This window comes from Pseudophryne corroboree, chromosome 4, assembly GCF_028390025.1.
Source record: "Pseudophryne corroboree isolate aPseCor3 chromosome 4, aPseCor3.hap2, whole genome shotgun sequence".
NCBI lineage: Eukaryota > Metazoa > Chordata > Amphibia > Anura > Myobatrachidae > Pseudophryne > Pseudophryne corroboree.
In genome coordinates, this window is record NC_086447.1 from 830,707,784 (window position 1) to 830,734,270 (window position 26,487).

Below are 26,487 nucleotides of genomic sequence, written 5' to 3' on the forward strand. Positions count from 1 at the left end.
TGGGGAGGGTTTTTTGGAAGGGACATCCTGCGTGACACTGCAGTGCCACTCCTAGATGTGCCCGGTGTTTGTGTCGGCCACTAGGGTCGCTAATCTTACTTACACAGTCAGCTACCTCATTGCGCCTCTTTTTTTCTTTGCGTCATGTGCTGTTTGGGGAGGGTTTTTTGGAAGGGCCATCCTGCGTGACACTGCAGTGCCACTCCTAGATGGGCCCGGTGTTTGTGTCGGCCACTAGGGTCGCTAATCTTACTCACACAGCTACCTCATTGCGCCTCTTTTTTTCTTTGCGTCATGTGCTGTTTGGGGAGGGTTTTTTGGAAGGGACATCCTGCGTGACACTGCAGTGCCACTCCTAGATGGGCCCGGTGTTTGTGTCGGCCACTAGGGTCGCTTATCTTACTCACACAGCGACCTCGGTGCAAATTTTAGGACTAAAAATAATATTGTGAGGTGTGAGGTATTCAGAATAGACTGAAAATGAGTGTAAATTATGGTTTTTGAGGTTAATAATACTTTGGGATCAAAATGACCCCCAAATTCTATGATTTAAGCTGTTTTTTAGTGTTTTTGGAAAAAAACACCCGAATCCAAAACACACCCGAATCCGACAAAAAAAATTCGGTGAGGTTTTGCCAAAACGCGTTCGAACCCAAAACACGGCCGCGGAACCGAACCCAAAACCAAAACACAAAACCCGAAAAATTTCAGGCGCTCATCTCTACTTAGCACCCCTCATGTTACAGAATATAGGGATAGCAGTATGAGTGAGATACATGAAGGAGATATCACACAGCAGCTATATGCACACACACAGTCACATGTACAATGCAGAAATTATGATAAACAATAAAACTGCACTGGACAAGCAATACTAAGTAGTACTAAGTAAAGCTATATAGGCTTATAGATATAATATCAATGTACAGTAAATACTGGATGTATATCACAGGGTACTTGTACTAAATAGCCCTGTAGTAATGCACTGTTTCTTAACTAACACTGTCAAAAGACATGTAGAATACTTAAGTGTCCTGTAAAATGCACGGTGCTGATGATGCAGGCGGTTTTACAGAGGAGACTTTGCCCATGCAGTCCCAGAATTGGCTCAGCACCAAACGCTGACAGGGAGTGAGGGAGAGAGAAAGATGTAGCTCCAGGGTGGGAACATTTACTGTAAATGGCGCCCTGGGGCTGGGGAGGGGCTACAGGTCAGATCCTTATCCCCTTGCTGGACTTCACTACCGGGTAATGTGGGCCTCAATAAAACGGATTATAGGAGAATCCGACCTGTACCCCTGCCCAGGGCCGGTTCGAGCCCACTCTGCGCCCCGGGCAGGAAATGGGTGTGTGGCTTAATACAGGGGGCGTGGTCAGTTACGCCCCCTGTACAGTAGTAGCGCCGCTTAAATGCTGAGCGGTGCGCGATGACGTCATCGCGCACCGCACAGCAAAAGGTCCCCTCCACAAAGGGAAACTAGACGCGTAGCATCTAGTTCCCTTCGTGGAGAGGACCTTTGCTGTGCAGTACGCGATGACGTCATCGCGCACCGCTCAGCAAAGGTCCTCTCCATGAAGGGAAACTAGACGCGTAGCATCTAGTTCCCTTCACAAGGGACACAGCCGCACAGCCGGGGGACACAGCGGGCAGCGGAGGGCACAGCAGTGGCGAATCTTGGCATGGTGCGGCGCCCTCCGGAAGGCGGCGCCCCGGGCAAAAGTCCTGCTTGCCCGTGGCAAGATCCACTACTGCCCCTGCCCTGGTGGTTTAGTGGGGTCCCTGTACCAACACAGTGTCCACGTCAGTGCACGCGGCCCGTCTCCTTATGGCCGCGCTGGATCGCGATTTGCAGCGGGTCCCACCTGGGGGACCCTCTTACCTTCTCCCTTGTTGCGGCCACACAATCCCGGAGAACTGCTGTGAGTGTGTGTGCCCGATGAGAAAAACTGGAGCCCTGCGCTGTAAGTACCAGGCAACCAGGGCGCGGTAGTATACAGCGCCGCCGGGGAAGGTGATGGAGCTGCAGCAGGAGATGTCAGAATGACATCTAGCACTAAGAGTGCCTATGCTGCAGCTCTTAAAGTCTTCTGCCTTCTTTTAAAAGCTCTTTTCAGGGCTGCTGGAGCAGCCCTGCCTGTTAGTGTCCTGCGCTGCAGGCACCAACTTACAAACTGAGCTCCTGTGCACGGAGTCGGGGTTATAGAGGAGGAAGCACTGAGCATCTTGGGAACAGTCAAAGTTTTTAGCCTGTTGGTGCCTCGGATCAAGATCCAACTCTACACCCCGATGTTATCCCTGTGGATCCCAGTGTACCCCGCCACAGAAACATCATTTATAACATCACGGTGCCGATTCACACCAGATAACTGAGTATTCAGAACCCCCACTCTCATTTCCCAATGGTACAGGTATACTCTAGGCTGAGAATTCCCCTAAATAAAGGTAGAAATCATATGTGGTATCTGACGTAACTCTCATATATAATATTAGTCCGGCCAAAAGTATTATCAGTCGATTAATGTTTTTGTTTTTTTTAAAGAATCAATAAGAAGAGCTCTCATAGTAGAAGTAACCTCTCAGTATTTAAATGGGATAACGGTAATATTATCCCTGATTTCCAAAAATAAGGATGTCCTGCAAGCAGTCAGTAAATGGAAATAATGTCCGCTGTTATTCCCATTATGAGGATCACTCAGATACTGAGAGCATAATTTAAAGTTTTATGTTACTGTCACCCTCGTACTGAGATAATAGCATGGGCAGTCGACAGCCCTGTTACTTAGGCTTTGTTTAGCTCCGTGGTGTGCCTGTGCTTGGAATCCTCAATCAGGTTCTTTGTGCCTGGAATCCACTTTCCGCTTTCCATTTCTGGCACTGACAACCTTGAGCCTCATGACTCATCATTACTATTAACCCATTCCTGACAGTCACCTCTGGTACTGACATGGGGGGCTGGAACATGTGTGGTAACAGCAGCTTAGTCCTTATCGCCTTGTGGATTTTTATGGTGAATAGTGAATACCTGTATCACGTTAGACACTGTACATCCATAGCGAGTAATGGCAAACCAGACTGACAATTATGGATCGTTACTTCCTTATGGATTCTTGATTGTAAGGGACAGGGTATTTGTGTGTTGTTTCAGGACCTAGTGGAAGTGAATGTATTGTAGGGACCAGTGGCTTAAGTTCGTCCCAGTTGCCCAGAGGCAATATAAATATTGGTGCCCCCCCTATTTCCTATATTAAGATAAATAAATGTATGCTTGTGTGCGTATATAGTGTGTGTGTGTGTGTGTGTGTGTGTGTGTGTGTGTGTGTGTGTGTGTGTGTGTGTGTGTGTGTGTGTGTGTGTGTGTGTGTGTGGAGTGTTCTGAAAAAAATGTATATATTGTATGTATACATTTAATTGTCTTTTATTTTAAATCACGCATTTCTTAGCAGCCGTACCCAGGATTAGAACCCATGACCTGTTACACTGACAGCAGACACTTTAATGATGGAGCTATTTGCTCCTGTACGGGAAGCATGAGAATTCTTACTATATAAAGTCACATGTTAAAATTCTCATATTTCCTATACAGGAGCAAACAGCTTCATTAGTAAGGTGACTGCTTCCAGTGTAATAGGTCGTGGTTTCTAATCCTGGGTGTGACCCTTGTAAAATATGTAAATTCAGTATAATAAAGACGGTGTGATTTGTAAGGTGCAGGGACCAGTGAGGAAGTCGGCCACTGAAAAGACAGCGACAGATATCAACTAACTTAGGCCCTCATTCCGAGTTGTTCGCTCGCAAGGCGAATGTAGCAGAGTTACACACGCTAAGCCGCCGCCTACTGGGAGTGAATCTTAGCTTCTTAAAATTGCGACCGACGTACGCGCAATATTGCGATTACAAACGAGTTAGCAGTTTCTGAGTAGCTTCAGACTTACTCTGCCTGTGCGATCAGTTCAGTGCTTTTCGTTCCTGGCTGACGTCATAAACACACCCAGCGTTCGCCCAGGCACTCCCACCGTTTCTCCGGCCACTCCTGCGTTTTTTCCGGAAACGGTAGCGTTTCCATCCACACGCCCCTAAAACGCCGTGCATCCGCCCAGTAACACCCATTTCCTGTCAATCACAATGCGAACGTCGGAGCGATGAAAATGCCGTGAGTAAACTTACTTTCTTCATAGTAAAGTTACTTGGCGCAGTCGCAGTGCGAACATTGCGCATGCGCACTAAGAGAATTCTCACTGCGATGCGATGAAAAACTCCGAGCGAACAACTCGGAATGAGGGCCTTAATTCAATGGTGTCACAGAATGGGAGGAGAGGTGCCCCCCTTCAGAGCAGGAGCCCGGCAGCAGATGACTCCGTTGCCTCCCAGAGTTCTGCCTCTGGTAGGGACCACTACAGTAGCTCAGACCACTCTCCAATAATATAGTAGCTGCCCCAGTGACTTGTCCTTCATCAGGGGGATGGAGGGGAAAGTATGGACTGTTCTATGTTCTCTATTGCCTCGTGGTTAGTAGGGGCAACCATTTCTAAATCAATGTTTATGGTCATGTCAAATATTTAAATGCTTTTAAAGTTATGTCAGATTTCAGAGGATAAGGATGAAGGTAGTGGTAAGTAGATTAGGATATAGGGGGTCATTCTGAGTTGATTGCAGCCAGCAACTTTTTGGGGGAGTGTATTTTAGCACAGCAGGGCTGCGATCACTTGTGCAGCCCTGCTATGCTTAAAAAGTTTCCTGCAAAACAAGACCATCCCTGCAGCTACTTACTTACCCTGTGCGACGGATCCAGCGAAGAAGGTCCCAGTCCTGACGTCAGACATCCGCCCTCCGTTTTCCTGGGCACGCCTGCGTTCTTCTTACCACTCCCCGAAAACAGCCTCCAATGGTGAGTATCCACCCCGGAATGCCTCTCCGCTGTCAATCTTCTTCCGTCCAGCACTGCGTCTTTTTTTTTCGCTGGGCGCTCCTTTGCCTGGTAACGTCTGTCGTCGGGCAATGCCATGCGTGCGCAATGTGCACGCCGTGCATGCGTAGTTCCGACCCGTTCGCAACGAAGATCTGCTGCGTGTGAACGGGTCGGAATGACCCCCTAACTGCAGTACTGTCTGTCACCAATTTACCTAAAGGCAGCCCATAGGCCTGTTAGGGCACATCTAAAACAATGTTTAAATGGAAAAAAAATGGAATCAAGAGAACATTGATATTGATGATATTTGCTGGCATGTTGAGTGTTAGGAACAATAACGAGTGATAAAACTTTTTATGAATAATAAAACTCGTGCATATGAGAAATGGTGCTCCAGCCAATAAGCTCCCAACTGTTATTTTTCAAACACATGACAGCTAGGAGCTGATTGGCTGGAGCACCATTTATCATACACAGCTAGTTTTATCATTCCCAACAAGTTTTATCACTCATTGATAAATGAGCCCCATAGTGTTATAGATGTTCTGGAACAGACAATATAGAAGAAACATACAGCGCTCTAAAAAAGTGTATGCAGACAGGTGTAGATGATAAAAATAATGACATTTATTTAAATATTTCTCACTCAATATTTCTCAATAAAAAAGTGAACAGCTAAGACATTAAAAATAGGAGCTACATGTAAATGAATAGAAACCAGTCTCTGGTGGATTGAGACATAAAGGACATTTTATAATGGTATTAATCACATATAATCATTACACCTGTCTGCAATCATCCTAATTTCATACATATACACTTTCTTTAAAACCCAATATTTTTAGGCAGTATAATACCCTTATAAAAAGGGGATAATGGAGCAAGGAGCTATACCTTTGATAAAGCTGTCCCTTGTGACAGCGAAACGCGTCAGCACTGTGACTTTGGACTACAAAAAGGACTAATTGTGGACATCCAGACAATCGGATAGTGGACCTCTAAAGCCTGGGACTCTTTTCATGGTGAGCAAACCTGCTGTGAATCCACATCTCTATTCCCTCATTTTTGCGTTGGAGTCTGTGCCATCTGAACCTCCGCTAAGGGAATCATCCATCTTCAAGAGTGGTAATTACTGTGGAACATTCCTATCCTATTTAAAAGGCTAAATATTCTTCAGGTCCACCTACCACTGGATAACATCACCATTGTCCTTTATGTCTCAATCCACCAGAGACTGGTTTCTATTCATTTACATGTAGCTCCTATTTTTAATGTCTTAGCTGTTCACTTTTTTATTGAGAAATATTGAGTGAGAAATATTTAAATAAATGTCATTATTTTTATCATCTACACCTGTCTGCATACACCTTTTTAGAGCGCTATATGTTTCTTCTATATTGTCTGTTATTTGGATTGACTATCCAATTTTTTGGCAGCTGCTGAGAGAACCTACTCATACTAAGCACGTGGCAACCCACATTTAGTGAGGTTATTTCTATAATGTTCTGGAACAGGCTTTAAGCATAATGGAGGTAATAAACTTCAGAGAGCTGGGTGAGCCTTTTTAGTTATCTCAAATTGAGATGCTTTCATAGCCTATAGAGTGTATGGATGAAGACAACCTCAGTTTGGAGTTTCCCTGGATTGCACGGACAGTTGCTGACTGTTTAATGAAAGCCATTGCAAGAGGGGGATGATTATTGCATGATTGTGTAGGATGTAGCACGGGCAGCAATTGAGATATATACAGTATATATATATATGGCAAATACCGCAGACTCATCATAAAATCATAAAATATCCGGAACCATAAGGACTAGGAACTTAAAATTTGGAGAGTAGCTTGCTTTTGTGATGTAGGCACCCAGTAAGAAGGGATTTTTCAAAATTCTACCCACAAAGAGGTTAAAAGGGGTGAGATAATTTCCCCCTCACAGAGGAGAGTTAAGACAGCCCACCCAGCTGGAGCTATAAAGAATGCATGGTGTCAGCGATACCAAGTTGCGGAGGAGGGAGGACACAATGCTCCGTTCCTGGACTTCCTTGCAGTGGCAGTTGCAAAACACTCCATTATTTAAATAGGGGAGCCACATCGACTCCCACTCCTAAACACTGTCAAACATCGCTGAGTGTGGCATCTCTATTTGAATAATGGACTGCTCTGCAACTGCCACTGGCAAGGAAATGCAGCCTTGTGGTTCAGGAGATTTTGTGATGAGTCAGTGGTATTTGCCTTTTATATATATAGCAACTTATTTCCAGTCAGGAGAGGATAGTGTCTCAATTATCAAGGTTAACCTGTCACTTGAACAAAACATTGCCGAACCTCTCGCAGAACAATAGGAGGAAAGGAGACATAGGGGTATATGCAATTGCGGTCGAATTCCCGAAAATGTCGAAAAACGGGACATTTTCAACCCCCAAAAAAATTCGACAATGCAATACAGTACTTTTCGCCAAAAAAACGGCCATTCCAAATTCGACTTTTTGAAATTCGACATTTGTCAAATTCGACATTTCTGCAATGGTACAAATGCGGTAATTTGACAAAAGTATATTCAATTGAAGATTGTAAATTCGACAACAGTGCTTTTAAACAGTAAATTCATAATTTTCAATCCGCCACACTTTGCTGGCGGAATCTAATAAAAAATTTTTAAAAACATGTTTTTTTTTGTGTTTTTTTTATTGGTAATAGCATATCTATTTATATTAGAAGGGATTAGGTACTTGGTTTGTCTATTTAGGAGGCACAAGTATTATTTATATATTTTTAAAAATATATATATTTTTTTTAATGGAATGGGGTAAAATTCAGAAAAAAAAATGTGTGGGGTCCCCCCTCCTAAGGATAACCAGCCTTGGGCTCTTTGAGCCGGTCCTGGTTGCCAAAATAAGGGGAAAAAAATGACAGAGGATCCACCGTATTTTAACAACCAGCACCGGGCTCTGCGCCTGGTCCTGGTGCAAAAAATAAGGGGGACAAAAAGAGTAGGGGTCCCCCGTATTTTTTGTACCAGCACCGGGCTCCACTAGCTGGACAGATAATGCCACAGCCGGGGGTCACTTTTATACAGCGCCCTGCGGCTGTGGCATTAAATATCCAACTAGTCACCCCTGGCCGGGGTACCCTGGAGGAGTGGGGACCCCTTCAATCAAGGGGTCCCCCCCCAGCCACCCAAGGGCCAGGGGTGAAGCCCGAGGCTGTCCCCCCTATCCAAGGGCTGCGGATGGGGGGCTGATAGCCTTGAGTAAAATGTAAGAATATTGTTTTTTGCAGAAGAACTACAAGTCCCAGCAAGCCTCCCCCGCAAGCCGGTACTTGGAGAACCACAAGTTCAGCTAGTGGAGCCCGGTGCTGGTACAAAAAATACGGGGGACCCCTACTCTTTTTGTCCCCCGTATTTTTTGCACCAGGACCAGGCGCAGAGCCCGGTGCTGGTTGTTAAAATACGGGGGATCCCCTGTCATTTTTCCCCCCGTATTTTGGCAACCAGGACCGGCTCAAAGAGCCCGAGGCTGGTTATGCTTAGGAGGGGGGACCCCACGCCAAATTTTTTCGGGTTTTTTACCGTTTTTTTAACATTTTTTAAAATCTAATCAAAATCCGTCAAAACGGACGTTTTTCGACAGCGGGACTGTCGAATCCATTTCTCATTGAATATGTCGAATTCCGGCACCCACCTACCGGAATTCGACGGTCGAATTGTGTCGAATTAAAAAACGGGCGAAAAATTGCCGCAATTCGCCCGCAATTGCATATACCCCATAGATATTTTGACTCTTAAATGTATTAAAGGAAAGCTTGATAGTCAGCAAATGCATATATGCTGTGTAAAGCGTACCGACAACTCTCCCAGTGACCTTTAGTGTTGTGGGAAAATCTTTACCTTTTTTCCCTTGAAAGAAGGAGCACTGGGGAGAGTGAGAAGCTAAGCAAGGAGACCTAGTGTCCTATCCCTGCAAACCTTACATATTTAACATACAGTGGGCGGAGCTTGGCCTGTCGTCCCAGCATTTACAGCACTGAGCAGGTCAGCATCAGAGGTGGGATGGTGCAGGGAAGGAGGCGGATTATTCTCCTCAGCGCCGCCCTTTTGACAGCATCAATCCGGGAAAGGCCCACCTGGAGGTGCGGCCTGGCAAAGATTGACAACGGCGGGCAGGGTTGGACTGGTCCACAGGGGTACAGGGGAAACCCCGGGTAGGCCCCACTGCCTGTGGGGCCCATCCTCCATCTCTAGGGATCAGGTTCCAGACTGTGCACTAATTATACATTATATATTTGTTACCTTATACTGCACAGCACTATAGTGTATTTTCTACAGTGCATTGCTGTAATTAATCTGGTACAATTATCATACATGCACTAGCAGCATTTACTATATATATTTATCAAGGGGCCTAGACCATGCCCTCTCTAATGGTTAGGTAAACTAATGTGGCAGCTGGTCACACCAACTCTGGAGACTGGCCACACCCCTAATCATGGGCCCCTTCCACTACACCCTCCCCCGGTGGGCCCTTCATGCCCATGTCAGACACTAACGGCGGGTGGAGCATGTCCTTTCGTAAGTCTAATTAGTTTACCAGGAAGTCCTTCAAAATTAATGTTATATGCACAGAAATACTTGAAATTCCATAGCGAAGCACGGATATTCAGCTAGTACCATCTATAGGAAAACATGTTTACTAGGAAGCTCCTCCCCTCGATTCAGCCCTGGGTCCTAGTGACATTGACCAGGTAATGTCTGTACTATAACACAGAGCTAACAACTTGATTCTGTTTGCCAACTTAAAATGTTGACTGACTTGATATCAGGTCATGATAGATCCTGCCACTCACACTAGAATGTACCAAATAGAATGTACTAAATGAAAGATAACTAGAAAGAACCTAATTGATTGTAGTGGGTAACAGCTTATCCTGTCCTCTATAGACTAGAAGGCTTGGTATATGCCCACCTGGATATAGCAGACCCCAGAACTCATTAGAAACGTTATAATAAAGGATGGCTAATGTTTCATTAGAGTTTTCTTTCAATGTGTATTACGTGTAGGCACTGGGGGCAACCATTTTGTGTTAAAAAAATCAGCCTTTCAATGTACTAGTACTAGGGAAACTACTGGGGCATGAGTAACTTAATACCCTGCATTCTCATGAATATTAAGTCCACAAAATGGCTGCCTCTCCTATTAATAAGTGATGAGTCAACTTTAAATCCGTATTTTCTTTATAAACTCCATATTCATATAACTGATGACATGGAATGTCTGTTTACAAAGATGCGTGTTCTTCTGCCAATAGGAAGTAATTGAATGAAAACTGATTGATGGCAGCTTTGTGTGAAAACCCAGTGTCCCCTCTGAGCTTAGGATGGCAGGTGATTTTCTTTTGGAAGGGATGTGCTTTGTCTTTAGAATACAGAAATGAATGTCACCTCCAGGGTTCTCCTCCAGACTGAAGTCGGTCTTTTTTTATTTTTCATTAGTATTCTTCATGCTCATCCTTGCCTTTTACAGGCAACAGTATAAAGTTAGTCAATTGTGTACAATTTCAGAAACACATCACAAACATACAAGTCAATGCATATAATCTATATTAATATTTGTAAAATGCAATTTGTAAAATTTGCGCTGAACAAGAGAGCCAGAGTAAATCAAGGAATTATCCGGCACAACATTAGCGTTTCCATAATGTGTGCAATGCGTGCGGTGCACACGGGCCCCACACCGCACACACTGCATTTGTGTTTTAATACTTACCTTTCCAGAGTCCAGCTTCAGGTGCTGCAGCAAAATTTGCAGCCAAAATGGCTGGCGCATGCGCAGTAGTGAAATTAGTCCCCAGAACATGGTGGGCACCATGTTTCCGGAGACCTGCACATGCACAGTAGACTCCGGCACAATGCTGGAGCCTACTGCATCGTGGAGAGGAAGGGGGCCACCTGGAGTCTGCACATGGGCCCCCTCCTCTGTTAAAACGTACTTGCAACACAGGGATTTCATGTGGACTCTTGTCCCAATCTACCCTAATTAGCCCTACTATTCTAGAGGCACAACGAGTTCCCTGGTGTTCATCAATAATGACCACAAAGTGGATGGACTTTTGTTACGGAGAGGTCACAGCCTAGCTCAGTATAAGTTTGATGAGGGAAATAAAACACTTGTACTCTAGTGAGATCCACTCAAGGGATACTACTGTAAGAGAGGCAAAGCTGAGTGGAGGTTAATGCCCAATGTAGCTGCTTGAGTGCAGTAGCAGTGCACTGTAAATGCGAGATCTAATGCACAGGTGTAGCTGCTGGACTGCAGGAGCATTTGGAGAGACTGCACTGTGAATGCTGAAGCACAGAAAGGGTTAAAGCACAGGCTTAACTGCTGGACTGCAGGAGCACTCACCGTTCCTCTCTTATGTCAAAGTGTTTCTTTGGTATACTGGAGGTTGTGCTTTTGTGTGTCCGGTGGAGGAGTGTGGAGTGTTGTAGTCCGGCACTTACCTCGCTCCACAAAATCTCATCCTCAGGACATCAAGATGTCCAGATGGTACTGGAATGCCGACTGGATGACACCTCTCTCTCTGGAATGAGACCTCGATTAGACAAGGACAAGACAGCTGACAATTAACAGCAAAAAAAGAACATCTCAGTTGCTGGGCCAGGGAAAGTCATCACGTGCCTTATGGCCAAGGTACCTGGTTTTCAGCCATGCATGCTCACACACTAACATGTAATTGTGCCAGCAGTGCCCTCCTGGCAAACTGACCAACTCCTGGGAATGCCCTGAGTCTGTAGTAGCACCCATGTGCATTGGACAGACTTTGCTTATAAGGGGAAGACACACAAGAGAACACACAAATGGTTTGCCCAAACACCCACATGCATCAAGTTCCTGCCAGCTTCTCCTGCATGGGCTGACTGCTGCTGCATTCCACCCAGGTCAGGACCCTCAAAGATTGGATCAATGGCTGTGTTAGCAGGTCCATTCAGTTTCACATGCCATGGAGCTGATCTCTGCTGCACCGTTGCAAAACCTTTGAATTGATTCTATTCCGCAAACATACGGAAAAGTATCAGTTCTTCACATAAGGATTTTAAATTTCTCTTCACACAGCTGGTTAGTGTTTTTAAAAGCCTAGTGATTTTGTAAAATGTCACAACGATATGATACAATGTTATATGATAATTAACATAGATAACAAATGATTCTTTATAAATATAGTCCTAAATGATGACCAAGAATACTATGGATGAATTTGTCATATTGTGGATAAACGTCTTCCTAATCGCATAAACAATAAATATGATTATCATTATCTTTTGTAAGGTAGACAAGTACTGTAACACACAAATAATTTCCCAAGTTAGCCACTTGTTTGTTTCTACAAATCTGTGGCACAGCTATGGGAAAATATTTGCACTTAGTTTGCCAATTTATTTCTGTTATGCTGGGATATATGATTAAAACCTAAAATACATGACAAAATTAAATTGTACAAGTAGTACATCAAGGTTATAGTAATGTATGTAATTGTATAATTGAAGTACAGTACTTGTTTATTTTCTGAATTTTAATAGTTGGAATGACTTATTAGCTCAGGAGGCACAGGTTAGCTCCACAGCCAGATTTACATGCAATATATGAGCCAAAGCGTACATCTGGGCATTATACACAGGTGCAGCAGTATAATCTCCTGGAAACTTGGTGAGTTTTGATCAGCGTTATGTGGAAAAGACAGACAGGGGAGGCACTGAGTCACCTGCCGTAGATTTTTTACTCCAGAGTTTTGGCTATAAAAAATATTAGAATAATGCAAAGAAGATATTTCAAGCATATTCTTCATATTTTTCATATACTTTATACAGTCAAAACTCTGGCACAAATGTTAGTATGACAGGAAAGGCTCTGCCTCACCTGCCTCTCCCCACCGCACGTCACTTGATTTAACCTGAAGTTTACAGCAAGGACTGACTATCCCAAAAATGTAGTTATTGTAATTATCTTTGGAAAGGAGAGGGAAAATGTAATTGCATATAATTATAGACAGCAATAGCTACAGATCTAGCATCAATACACCAAGCAACTCTTTCTTTAAATTTGCATCTTATTTGCACTGCAGAAACAGTGAAACACCACTCAGTCTGTACCATAGATGCCGGGCTGTGACTGTAACTGCACAGGAATTAATTTTAAATATGGACAATTATTTAAAATGAAGCACAACGGAACTTGGTCTGAAAAAAAAGCAGTTGCCCCTGCATCGTGGCAATTTCTATACCGATTCAGATTAATTCACACACAAGTACAAGTGTTGCAAAGATATAAAATAAATAACAGGTAAATCAGTAACAGTAAGTAAAAGTTGACTACCAATCAATCAACCACATAAAAGCATAAAAAAATGTAGATTACCTCTTCACAATAGTGCTTCATTTTATTAACTTTTAGGAATATAATTAATCAGAAACAGTGCTAGTATTTATTTCTGTGGCAGTTTATTGCAGTGATAGGAGAACTTTTATCAACATAATTTATCATAAAACATTGCCACTTGCCAGTACAACTGTTACAAACCGCCGGGTGGCTTGTCTACATAACATATCTCGTTTTTACCTGGCAACTGGGACATCATATCTTCTGGTTGCAGGGGCAGATGGTGTCCCAGGTTACCTAGTGAAGCAGGAAGTCTGGAGTATATGCTGCAATGCAGCTGCAGATTATAATGAATCACTCTGGTCTGGATGTTCCTGTTGCTCCTATTGGTTGCTCTTTCTGTTTTAAGCCAGCCAGCCCACCTAACCCTAGCAGTTTATGGTTTATATTCTCTGTGTAAGTCGCTTGTCTCTGTCCCAGGTTCCTATGGATAGTCTGCATGTCCAGAGAATACTCTGCCTAGTCCCTGTGGATACTCTGCCTGTTAATTCTTAGCCTGTCTGCCGTGTCTGTACCCTGACTACTAACTGCTGGGTTATTACTCCACTGTACTTGAGTTCTGCTTGCAGTAGTTACCAATGCGCTGAGCATACCAACTCACTGCGCTGAGCATACCAGATCTCAGTACAGCTGCACCGTGAGGGCTGCCCTGTGAGATAGAATGCAGGCACAGCACAGGTGGTGCTGTGCCTGCATGCCATCTCACTGTGCAACCCTCACTCAGCTGCAAGCTAGTTCAGTATTTGCCAGTTAACCCTTCAGGTTCCAGTACTGTGTATCCTGTTGTTTATTGCTCCAGCCAATACCCTGCAGTCTCCAGCCACTTGCTTAAGCCCCTACTGCTGAGGTTTAATTCCTGGTGGCTCCCTAAGTAACAGTGTGTAAATCTAACACTAAGGGAACAACAGGTGGCTGTTATAGGTAGAAAATACTCTAGCTGGCTTACACAAATGGCTGGAGTTCCATAACAACAGATAAGCGATACTCAGCTGCATGGCATAACAGAATGGCAGTGGCAACACTGAACTTGTTTGTAAATACCCAAGAGGCTGGAATTAGGTGCTGATTATGGTGTGTTTTTCTAATGCATGGATAAACAGTGGCGAAAGAATAGCAGCGCTACTGATTTGTTGGGCTAAAAACCATATGGATTATTCAATAGAGTAAAAGATTTTCGCCGCACAGGGTATCGCCATCTCTGGATGGCGATACCCTATAGAAGCCTATGGGCTTCTTATCACAGGCCGCCGCAACCCGCCACCTCTGCTGCCCCCCGCCGCAGATGCCGACCCCCCTCCAGGCAGCCTGGACCCAGAAGGTAAACTCATCCTCCACCTAGCAACGCAGAAGGTGGTCTTTCCAAGTGCAGGGGGGAGGAGGAGGCTCCGGGGACAGCCTGCTGCCTTGTTCTCAGCAGCTGAGAAAAAGGAGAGCCCAGGGAGGTGGTCACCGTATGTCACCGTATGTTTGTACATGTTTGTGCATATGCAATCAACATCGCTGCAATGCGTGGCGAACGGCGGCTATGTATGTAATAAGTTTAAAACAATACACAATAAAAACTGCATAGGTGTGCGCAGGGGGGGGGGTGCCTGGTGCGCACAGGCACCCCCTAATGTCTGGCACCCCGATCTCACATGCCTGATGCAGCGATTGGCGAGCAGGCTGATTACTGTCCCCTCTGCGCTGCACCCTGCAGGACTGCATTACGCCTGGGTTAATCAAGGGTGCCACTGCCACCGGCTTTCAAATTCCCAGCTCCACCTCCATGTACAAAAACAGTGTGATGTGATGTGATTACGTCATGCTGCTCGCACACCCACCCGTCACACCCGCCACACGCCCACCTCTCTCCTTCTATGCTATGCCAACGCCAGCCACTGATGAGGAGCAGCATGCAGCCAGCGTTCCTCTTAGGAAGACAAATTCAATACTGGCAGACGGTCGGCAGCAGCATTGACACGTCACTCGTTTTTCCAGCAGCAGCAGTAACTAGTCTGTGACTGTCAGTGTCAGTGAGTGACTGACTTGTAAGTAAGCTGCTGCAGCTTGCAGGGGAAAGAGAGGGGAAGCCAGACCAGGCTGAGGAGGAGCAGTGTAATTGCATGAGTGCCATCAGGGGTGCTTGTTTGATGCACACCACAACATCTGACAATGTATCTGCTTTATTAGGATTGGTACAAAGGTGGATATTTTATATGCGTTGACCATCAATAGATGGTGCTAGACACGCCCAAAAGGCGGTGCTAGACACACCCCTCCCACGGTGCACCCCCTAATAAAATGTGCTGCGCACGCCAGTGAAAAACTGTAAACACTCCTAGTCACATTAGCAATTGCTAATTCCAGAAGGTTTAAACTGGACTGTAGGCAAATGTATTGGAAAGCAAAAATGTTACTAGAACTGATAGCATAGTCCATATGGAATGGATATTACCACAAGTTCACTGCTGGAGGTATTGTCCCATATGCAAGATATCCGGATTCAACACTCGGGATCCTCACTAGAAGTATGGTGCCTTTTTCGGAAGTGGAGTCTAATCCAGTGTTGGTAAGTAATAGTGTTCAGAGTAGTGTAGCTCAGCTTGGCTTGTTCTTATGTCCAGTATTGGTCCGAGTACAAAAGAGACATTATTTAGTCATGTGGAGGTGACCAGGAGAACCACCGACGTGTTTTGCTGCTAAAATCTGCAGCTTTTTCAAGGTCTTTCAAGAGCTTTTTTTGTGTATTTTTTGTGTATTTTTTTATTGTGTATTGTTTTAAACTTATTGTCTTTTATTAAATCTTTTCATCTTTTCAACAATCCATCTGGTTTTTAGCCCAACAAATCAGTAGTGCTGCTATTCTTTCACCATTGTGCAACACTGAACTTACCACTTTGCCAGGGCAATTGTGAAATTGCCCTTTCACAGGGCAATTGTGAAACCAAATTTTAAATACATATGTATATGTAGATAAAGATCAAGCACTCTGTAGTTTAGAGAACTTGCTTTATTTTATTATGCTATTTAATAAGTTCTCAAACCCGGACCCCAGACAGTTCATCATTTCAAGGTCTCACAGAATTCAAAGTGAAATAATTAGCTCCACCTTTGGATCTTTTTTTAATATGTGTCTGTGAGTAATGCTGTGGAAGACATCAACTGTTTGAGGTCCTGAGGACTGAGTTTGAGAACCACTGTTCTATCCTACAGTTTGCTTTACATGGGGAAGCTTTCACCAGAGGAAGGCAACATTCCCCTCATCGGCATCACTGGCATCCCGACCCTGGCGATTCTGATGTCGGAGGGGGTAAGCATTTTCCTTAGCCCTCCAGGGGTGGTAGCTAGGGCTTGCCCTCGGGGCTGTTGGTTAGGGCTAACCCCCCTAGTGCCTAACCCTAACCCCCGCTAGTGCACAACTCTAACCCTAAAAGTTACCCCGATACTTACCTTCGGGAAGGGGTCTTCGGTCTTCCAGCGCCGGTCTCCCAAGTGGTGTCCGGATTCCAGCATTGGTCACATGCCTGCCGGCATCCCGACAGCCAGGATGCTAAACACATCTCCCCTCATCAGGGCACTGAGATCCCCACACATTCCTTATATGGATGACTATGCTAATTGTTTCCATAATAATCAACACCATGGGATGACTCTCTCTCTCCTGAATGAGATGTTATAAACCCTGCACATGATGCTGAATTAACGTATGCCTATTGGTGGTGGATATCTCATGTTACAGAGCCGCACATGCACAGGCCATGCAGAATCATGTGCACATCAATTTTCTCACTTATGCTGTTATGGGGCATTCTTGCCTAGGCAAAGATCAGTGAGAGTACTGTACTGTATGTCAACACAAGCGTGGGCAGAGTTGGCATCAGGTGTAAATAATCCTGCATCCATGAAGAAGTATAGGCTGGTACAAGGGTTACTGATGATGACATTTACCAAAGCCAAACATACGGATATTGGGCAGAAGCACCAGAAGATGCATTCCACTTTTTTGTGTAGGTAATGTAGGAATATACCACAATAAAAACACCTGATAACGCGAATGGATCAAGAGAATATGTGGATTAAATATAAAATAAAACAGAAGATTGGTTCAATTGCGACAGGCCCCAAAGACCTATCTGCACAGGTCTCAATTATGGAACAAACTAAAAGCAATTAGAAGGGGTCGCGCTAGAGAGCCAATAATAGATATTCAATAATACCGGTGGTTCCAATTAATACATATTTATTTCATAGACAATAAAACATTTTAAAATACTCATTGCCAGACAAGTAAATAAAACTAATATGGATACATGTAGCGATATGAGAAGTACCAATAGGAATGTAATGACAGTTGGTTTCAATGAAAAAAATCATGAAAAACTCATGTCGGTATTTTGACCTGTCGGCATTTTACATGTCGGTATTTTGACCTTGTAGGTATTTTAAATGTCGGTATTTTGTCCATGTCGGGATTTTGACCTTGTCGGGATTTTGACCATCGGTCAATTGGTGTCGGGATTTTGAACGTCGGGATTTTGATTGGAGGTAAACTGACTGCATCCCAATCTGCTACATATGTTACAATTCAAACTGTGCATATATCTTTTTTTCCTCTCATTAGAACACAGTCCAGATGAATAGCTGAAGAAATATAATTTTTAACTGATAATGTTCAAAACAATTTAGACACTGAGGTCCATATGAGCCGCTGTAGATATTATAATGTATAAATACAACCATATAACTTTGATGGAATTTTCACAGGTAGTCTTTAAAATTTACAGCCATGTTTGTATGTTTAGTACCGCCGCTGGGAGCCGCTCCTCACTCTATCCCTGCTGTCCGGGTCCCGTTTATAGGTGAGAGGAGAAAGTTGGACCCGAGTGTACTCGGGTGATTAAAACTGTAGATAGCTGTATCCGTGTGAACGCAGTGGCTAACTCCGGCTGATCGCCGCCAATAGGGAGATGGTGGAAACCAGTGCAACTGTAGATGTGGTAGCCGTATAAGTGCTGCGACTAGCTCCGGCTGATCGCTACCAAGCAGAAGATGGTGAAAGCTTCCCACTGTGAACGGCTGGGTGCAAGAGCCGTCACCAGTGAACCTGTGATTGTGGCGGCTTATAATAAGGTCGTCAGTACTCCAGTTAGTACAGGGAAACCTAAACGCGTTTCGTCACTTCCTGTGACTTTCTCAATAGGTAATACCCTCCCTGCTCCAAAGTAACTTTTTTATAGGGGGAAATTTAACCATCTGTTATGGATCCTACATCAGGCTTCCATTGAGCCAGAGTAATGCAGTAGATGTGGTCTATCTGGAATTTGCAAAAGCTTTGGACACAGTGCCTCACAGACGTTATATGGTTGTATTTATACATTATAATATCTACAGAGGCTCATATGAAATCAGAGCAGCTAAAATATAAAACGAAAAGCAAATCGCTATGGAGAGTAAAACTAACCCTAAAAAATTCTTCAAGTACATAAATGGTAAGAGGCTAAAAAAAAGAGTATATAGGAGAGATAAAAAAAGAAATGGTATTCTTTATAAATGACGACAAAGAAAAAGCTGAATTCTTAAGCACATCAGTGTTTACTAGAGAGGACCAGATGGTGGGATTAGTGAGTAACAATAACAATAGTAAGGATAAAGGCCCATTGCTTAATACTTATCTGTCTCAGAAAGTAGTCCATGAGCGATTAAAAAAAAATTAAGACTAACAAATCTCCTGGTCCAGATGGACTTCATCCTAGGGTTCTGATGGAGCTAAACGCTGAAATAGCAAGGCCACTGTATCTGATTTTCACCGATTCACTTACATCAGACATGGTACCAAAGGTCTGGCTTATAGCATAGGTAGTCCAATTATTTAAAAAAAGGTATTAAGTGTCATCCTGGTAACGATAGACCTGTTAGTCTTACATCAATAGAGGGGAAACTTTTGGAAATTATACTAAGGGATTATTATTATTATTATTATTACTACCAGTTATTTATATACCGCACACATATTCCGCAGTGCTTTACAGAGACTATTTGCCCATTCACATCAGAACCCTGCCCCAGTGGATCTTACAATCTATATTCCCTACCACATGTACACAAGCACACATTCATACTAGGGTTAATTTGTATTGGGATCCAATTAACCTACCAGTATATTTTTGGATTGTGGGAGGAAACCGGAGTACCCGGAGGAAACCCACGCAAGTACGGGGAGAATATACAAACTCCGCACAGGTAGAGCCATGGTGGGAATCGAACTCATGACCTCAGTGCTGGGAGGAAGTAATGCTAACCATTACACCATCCATACTGACCATAAGGGATAGCATGCAGGATTACTTGGAGAACTCACATGCTATTAAGAACCATCATGGTTTTGTGAGAAACAGGTCATGCCAAACTAATTTGATTAGCTTCTTTGAGAAAGTAAGCAACAATCTTGACCAGAATAATGCAGTAGATGTGGTCTATCTGGATTTTGCAAAAGCTTTCGACACAGTGCCTCACAGGAGGCTCATTTTCAAATTAAGGGATCTTGGTATAGGAAACACTATTTGTACATGAGTGAGAAATTGGCTTGATAACAGAGAACAGCGAGTGGTGGTTAATGGGATGTTTTCCACCTGGGCTAAAGTAATTAGTGGAATATGGCAGGGTTCTGTGCTGGGGCCACTATTGTTTAACATATTCATAAATGATCTAGTAGAAGAAGGACTAGAAAGCACAGTGTAAATTTTTGCAGACGATACTAAAATATGTAAGGTAATCAAGTCAGATGTAGATGTGGAGTCTCTTCGGAGCGATTTAATTAAACTGGAAGTTTGGGCAACGAAATTGAGCATGAGGTTTAACATGGAAAAATGTAAAGTTATGCACTTTGAGACTAAGAATAAACATGCAACCTACAGATGGAGACGCACTCAACTACTGCGGCTCCATTGCAGACGTGCACTCCCGGGGGGACTAGGCGATCCAACACCCAACCTCGCTACAGGAGTGCACAGAGATGCTTCCATTAAAGTGAATGGGGCATGTGCGCATCTCGGACATGATTGTGCCCCGGACGTGGCGAGATGGGCGCGCCTAGGTGGGCGCGTCCAGGCTCAGACGGAGCCACGACTGGCGTGGCTCCATCTGTACCAATTAAATGGGGAATATATAGGGGAAAAGGTATTAGAAAAGGATTTGGGGGTGTTCATTGATAGTAGATTTAGCAGCAACACACAATGTCAAAGTGCAGCAACAAAGGCAAATAAGGCGTTAGCATGCATTAAAAGGGGAATTGAGACAAGGGCTGAGAGTGTAATCCTGCCACTGTATAAATCATTGGTACGATCACATCTTGAGAATTGTGTACAGTTCTGGGCACTACACTATAAAAGAGACATATTAGAACTTGAAAAGGTTCAGAGGCGAGCAACCAAATTGATTAAGGGGTTGGAGACACTGGACTGTGAGGAGAGGCTTTCTAGGTTAAATAAGTTTACACTAGTAATGAGACGACTAAGAGGAGATATGATTAATATTTACAAATATATAAAGGGGCAATACACAAAGCTATCAGGTGATTTGTTTATTAAGAGACCCCTACACAAAATGCTCGAGCACCCGCTAAGGCTTGAGGAGGAAATTTAGTACTCAGCGCAGGAAGGGATTCTTCACTGTAAGGGCAATACGAATATGGAATTCACTGCCAGAGAAGGTTGTAATGGCGGACTCAGTCAATGCGTTTAAAAATGGGTTAGATACATTTCTAACGGAAAAAGATATTCGAGGATATAGCCTTTAACCCAGAATACTATAGGAAATACAATATAATTCATGTTGAACTCGATGGACTACTGGTCTTTTTTCAACCTCATCAACTATGTTACTATGTTACTATGTTACACCAATGCTTAAAGAATGCTACACATTCTTAAAGAATGCTACACAGGACGCAGTTGTACTCACAACAGTGAAATTAATAGGAATGATCCAGATTACTCCAGAAGAGCGTGCTACAGGAATTAGCAAAGAACTTCAGCTCAAGCCTCTGAAGCCCAAAGGGGACACATTTCTGCAGAACTTAAGTGAGAACCAAGCCTCCATGTTCTTGAGGCAGTATGGAGGTGCAGCCCATGGGACATTCAATGCTGTTACTGAGACACAGCACTCACTTCTAATTGGGTCTGGTACTGAGGGTCGACAGCACAAAGGTCGACACACCTTAGGTCGACGCCAATTGGTCGACGCACCTTAGGTCGACGTAGTCGACATGGACAAAAGGTCGACAGGAACAAGGTTGACATGGAAAAAGGTTGACATGAGTTTTTTATGTATTTTTGGTGTCGTTTTCTTCGTAGAGTGACCGGGAACCCCAATTAGTGCACCGCGTCCCCTCGCATGGCTCGCTTCGCTCGCCATGCTTCGGGCATGGTGCCTTCGCTCCGCTACCGCTTCGCTCGGCACACTTTACCGTTCCAATCGTAGTCCACGTGGATCGTTAAGTATGAAAAGGTTCAAAAAAAGAAAAAAATAGTGAAAAACTCATGTCGACCTTTTTCCATGTCGACCTTGTTCCTGTCGACCTTTTGTCCATGTTGACCTTTTGTCCATGTCGACCTAAGGTGTGTCGACGAATTGGCGTTGACCTAAGGTGTGTCGACCTTTGTGCTGTCGACCTGGAGTCCGGATACCCTTCTAATTATGGTTAATCTAATAGTTAACAGAAATAAAATTATTATGGCTGTACGCTTACAATATTCAGTCCTCCATTTTATAGGAGAAACTTCTGGTACTACAAAAGGAACAAAAGTATTGCAGTTCTGTCCTGCAGCCAAGAGATGGTTCAACTAGCTGAGAATGACAGGTATCAGCATAAAATAACAATAGAACTCTCCAGGGGATTACTTAAAGTAAGTGGGTGTACAGCTGAAATATATTACTGAAGAGAACAATCACACAAAAAGAAAGTGAAATGCGAGAGGACATTGCTATAGAGAGAAGAGTATAATGAGGGAAGGTATAGCTGTATATTTAATCTGAGTTAAATGAAAGGTATTCACAGACGCAGCTTGTGCTCTGTTAGACATACAGTATGTAAAGAACTGCATACTTTACATCAGCCTATGTGTTTGAAATGCAATGTACCAGGTCTTTTATTTTTTGTTCTTTTTTTATGTCTTACTTGCAAATAATTTAACACTCATAGGCAAAACCCAACTGTGTAACAATTTTCTTTCAAGTATCTTTTTAAACTGGTCTCAAATAATCTGAGAGGTATTTTAAACCTCTGATTTAATTCCGTAGGATTCATTTTATTATGTAACAGATAGTTGTTATTATAACTTAATGTCAAATTCAAGGATTATGTGGACATTGAGCCTTATTGAGGTTTAGCAAACCAAAATAGTACGCTAATGGGCAAAACCATGTGCACTGCAGGAAGGGGAGGGGTAAGATGTAACATGTGCAGAGAGCGTTAGATTTGGGTGTGGTGTGTTTAAACTGAAATCTATATTGCATGGAAAAATAAACCAGCCAGTATTTACCCTGCACAGAAACAATACAACCCATTGGCGTTTCTATAATGGGTACAATGTGCACCATGCACACGGGCCCCTGGGTCTGGGGGGGGGGGGGGGGTGCACACCGCAGACATTGCACCCATTTTAATACTTACCTTTCCGGAGTCCAGCGTCGGGTGCTGTAATCGCTGCGGAAATTACCTCCAAAATGGCCACCGTGCATGTGCGGTAGCAAAATTGGTCTCCATATCATGGCGGGCGCAATGTTTCCAGAGACCTGTGCATGCGGAGTAGACTCCGGCACAATGCCAGAATCTACAGTGCCATACAGAGGAGAGGGCCCACCTGGAGGTGCACACGGGCCCTCTCCCCTGTAGAAATGCACCTGATATAACCCACCCAAATCTAACTCTCTCTGCACATGTTACATCTGCCCTGCCTACAGTGCAACATGGTTTTGCTCATTAGTGTGCTTTTTTGGTTTGCTAACAAACCTGAATAACCCCCAATGTTTTAAAATACGTAGCTAATGGTCACAGTTGGCTGTGCACTAATGTAGAAGGTGAACTTTCATATATTGATCGTTACAAGATAGGTTGCTGCTTTGATCCTGTTAAATGCTTTTGTGTGTGAGATTTTTATGAGCATAATTTAAAACAAATAGATAAATATACATACGTTATGGTAAGAACTTACCGTTGATATCGGTATTTCTCCTAAGTCCACAGGATCCACAGGATAACACTGGGATATGATGAAGCGACAGTGGATTTGCACCAATCAGTCAAAGCTTTTCTGGCCTCCCAGCATGCAATGGGCCTGTCCATATAACCACGCCTCCTTGCTCAGGCAAATCAGTTGTATTCCAAAGCTCAAGGAAGGAGCATCATAGATAGCCCTAATCAGGCGATAAGAACGCACATGCACACCCTTCCATTCAAGGAGGAAGAAGTTAGTGAGTAAAAGGATCCTCAAATCAGGTGCGTCAGGGTGGGATCCATGTGGATCCTGTGGACTTAGGAGAAATATTGTTATCAACGGAAAGTTCTTACCATAACGTATATTTCTCCGGCAGGGTCCACAGGTTATCCACAGGATAACAATTGGATTTCCCAAAGCAATTTAGTGGTGGGGACGCTCCTGATTGGACAGGAGAATTCTTTGCCCAAATTCAGCGTCATGAGAGGCAAAGGTATTCAAGGTATAATGTCTAATGAATGTGTTAATGGTAGACCATGCAGCTGCCTTACATATCTGTTCTGCTGAAGTATCACATTGTGCTGCCCATGATGGACCTACCTTATGAGTAGAGTGAGCAGAGACATTAGCCGGAATAGGGAAATCAGCCTGAGAATATGCTTCTGAAATCGTCATCCAAAGCCATCTTGCCAGTGTCTGCTTATCAGCAGGCCATCCACTCTTGTGAAATCCGTAGAAAATGAAGAGAGAATCTGTCTTTCTGATGGCACTGGTATGATCCATGTAGATCCTTAATGCACGGACCAAGTCCAGCGATGCATCTCCCGCACAAAGGCCCGGTATCTGGAAAGCCGGGACTACAATTTCTTCATTAAGGTGGAATTTAGACACCACCTTCGGAGGATACCAGGTCTAGTTCTGGGAACTGCTTTATCTGGATAAAAAAATCAGAAATGTGGAATGACATGATAATGCCCCTAAATCTGATACTCTTCTAGCTGACGCCATAGCCAGTAGAAAGAGAACTTTAGCTGTCAACCATTTAAGATCCACTTTATTAAGTGGTTTAAACGGGGCAACTTGAAGGGCTTTCAGGACTAGACTTAAGTCCCAAGGCAGTGTAGAAGGAACAAAAGGAGGTTGAATGCGGAGCATTCCCTGGAAAAAAGTATGCGCATCCTGTAAATTGGTAATTTTCTTATGGAACCATACAGTCAATGCCGACACTTGCACTCTCAAGGAAGCCACCTTCAAACCTTTATCCATTCCTGCCTGAAGGAATGCTAAGACCCTGGATACTCTGAAAGACTTAGAGTCCATTTTCAGTTCACTGCACCAATGAATATAGGTTTGCCATATTCGGTGATAAATGCAAGCTGAGGAAAGTTTCCTTGCTCTGAGCATAGTTTGAATTACCTGTTGTGAGAAGACTCTTGACTTCAGGATAGAGGTTTCAAGAGCCAAGCCGTCAAAGACAGCTGATCCAGATGTCTGTGATAACAAGAACCCTGCATCAGTAGATCTGGACGTTGAGGGAGCAGAAGTGGAACATCCATCGACATCCTCTGCAGATCTGTGTACCAAAGTCTTCTGGGCTAAGCTGGAGCTATTAGTATCACGGCACCTTTTCCTTGCTTTATCTTTCTCACCACCCTGGGTAATAGGGTGATTAGAGGAAACACATAAGCCAGATGAAAATCCCATCTCACAGACATTGCATCCACAAAGATCGCTCTGGGATCATTTGTTCTTGACCCGTATGCGTGCACTTTGTTGTTCAGCCGGGACGCCATGAGATCTATCTCTGGCAACCCCCACTTGTCTACTAGAGTCTGAAAGACCTCCGGATGTAGAACTCATTAGCTTTTCTGAATGGCGTGTCGACTGAGGAAGTCTGTTTCCTAGTTTAGGACTCCCAGAACGAACACTGCGGACAAGGCTGGATGATGAAGTTCTGACCACTTTAGTATGTGACTTACCTCCTTCATCGCTTTTCGGCTGCAAGTTCCTCCCTGATGGTTGAGGTATGCTACTGCCGTCGCATTGTCCGAGTGGATCTGGACTGGTTTTCCCCGAAGAATGTCCTTTGCCTGAATCGGTGCTATGTATATGGCCCGAATTTCCAATATATTTATTGACAGGCAACTTTATTCCTTGGTCCATTGCCCCTGAAAACACAACCTTCCTGACACTGCTCCCCAGCCCTGGAGACTGGCGTCTGTCGTCAGAATTTCCCAATCTGATATCCAAAAGGGTCTCCCCTTGTCCAGATGGGATGACTGTAGCCACCAGGCTAATGACCTTCTTACTTCTATCGTAAGAACCATAATCTGTTTTTATCGTCTGATGCAACCCATTGCATTTGGCAAGAATCAGACGCTGCAGAGGCCTCGAGTGGATTTGTCATACTCCACCATGTCGAATGTTGACACCATCAAACCCAGCGTGAATAGATACCTTTGACTGTGTAATAAGTCCTGAATCCTTGGCTGAACCTTGGATATCTTGTTCAGAGGTGAAATTACTCTCTGAAGACTTGAGTCCAGTACAGCCCCCAAGTGAGTCATCCATTGTGACGGAACCAGAGACGATTTTGCCCAATTTATGAGCCACCCGTGGTTCTGCAGACACGTTATTGTCTGTTGCAGATGACGTAAGAGCAATTCCTGTGTCTGTGCCAGGATTAAAAGATTGTCGAGGTATGGAAATATTCTTATCCCCTTCTGGCGGAGATAAACTAAGCTGCCATTACCACCATAATCTTGGTAAATACTCTGGGAGCTGTGGCTAACTCAAAAGGTAGGGCCTGGAACTGAAAATGCTGTTGAAGGATAGCGAACTTGAGATAGCACTGATGGGACAGTGCCATAGGAACATGTAGGTAAGCATCTGTATATCCATCCAGGGATACCATATAATCCCCTGGCTCCATGGCCAAAATGATGGAATGT